We start from the raw sequence: 1,718 nt of genomic DNA, 5'->3' as shown, positions 1-1,718 counted from the left end.
TGCCTCATGGACTCTGAAAAAAAAAAAAAGAGAGATGGGGTTTCACCATGTTGGCCAGACTGCTCTCAAACTCCTGACCTCAGGTGATCCTCCCTCCTCGGCCTCCCAAAGTGCTGGGATTACAGGCGTGAGCCACCACACCCGGCCAACTCATGTGTTTTATGTGTAACAATCCTATCGTGGTAGGAGAAGGAGGGACCCTTGCCATTAAAAAGTGTATTAACAAGGGGTGAAGTCAGAAATGGCGTCTCCTGGATAGTTGCCACTATTGTTTTAACACCTCCTGATCTGCTCAAAGCCCTTTGGGGGTCTTGGACTGCTGGGGATTCCAGGATGCAGACAGCACATCAGAGGAAGGGCCAGCTAAGGAGCTCCACTGCCTCGTGCCTCAGTTCTGTAGATGGGGCGCCATCCCTCCAGGGCTCAAGAAGATATTTGCTTTCACGTCCATGCCAGCTTGTCAATGCCTACCCATGGAGACCGCCCTGCCCCAACACGATGGGAGGCACATGGAATCCAGAGAAGCCTGCCCTCAAGAAATTCTCTTCTGAGAAAGTTCTGTGGAGCCCTGAAAGAGCAGAGACTTCTAAACCAAACCTCCACAGCCTGACTCCACACGTCTTTACTGAGTGTCCCTTGCGGGCTGGGTACCATCTAGAGGCTGTTGGTGACTAGCAAAACAAGTTTCATTACTGTTTGTGCTTCGGGGAGCAGACAGAAGGTCTTAAACAATAAGCTACAGCAGTGAGAAGACAAGCATAAGAAATTGCTTATCTCATACACTAGGAGGGACACTGAGCTTGTTACAGCTCTCAGAAACAATGGACCCAAAGAAAGCAGAACTTTACAAGCATACCACTCATTCATTTACATCAGCAGATGCCCTTTATGGGCTGCCATTAATTCTCACTCTAGTCATTGTTTTTGCACCTCATGCAATTATCTAAAACAATATTTCCCAAACTTTGACAGTAAGTCAAGTATAAGGAATCTGAAGGTGCGTTCAAATTAGACAAGTTTCAAGGAACATTGGGAGTACTCAACCTTCTCAGCTCGGGTGCCAGGATCTTAGGAAGTGGGAAAGACCAGGCAAGAGCAAAAGGCAGTCTGATTTGGGACTTGAATCTTAGTCTGAGAAATCCAGGCAGCAAGCCATTTCCAGATGGAAATTCTGGTTCCCTTATTGAAGGGAAAAACTCATCTTTCCGAACAATATTGTCCTTCTGTTTAAAAGGGGCTCATGATTTGTTTCTACAAGATAACAGTATAAACAAGAGATACATGATTCGTGCTCTCCTGGAGTTTTGCTAAGTGACTGTGAGACCCCAAGAAAGTTTTTTTTTCCTTTAACTACTGTAAACCTGAATTTCTGCATCTGTCAGGGAGAGGCCTTTCATGTTGAGCTTTCCAAGTATCTGCTCCTGGGGGTTAGGCACTCTGAAGGCACAGGTACAACTTCTTTAAAATAGAACCCATGCCCAGGCTGGACGCAGTGGCTCACACCTGTAATCCCAGCACTCTGGGAGGCCAAGGCAGGCAGATCACTTGAGGCCAGGAGTTTGAGGCCAGGAATTTGAGACCAGCCTGGCCAACATGGTGAAACTCTGTCTCTACTAAAAATTTTTTAAAAATTTTGGCCGGGCGCGGTGGCTCAAGCCTGTAATCCCAGCACTTTGGGAGGCCGAGACGGGTGGATCACGAGGTCAGGAGATCGAGAC

The sequence above is a fragment of the Rhinopithecus bieti genome, unplaced genomic scaffold (genome assembly GCF_001698545.2).
Source record: "Rhinopithecus bieti isolate Rb0 unplaced genomic scaffold, ASM169854v2 scaffold_11744, whole genome shotgun sequence".
Lineage (NCBI taxonomy): Eukaryota > Metazoa > Chordata > Mammalia > Primates > Cercopithecidae > Rhinopithecus > Rhinopithecus bieti.
This window is presented reverse-complemented; position numbering follows the sequence as displayed.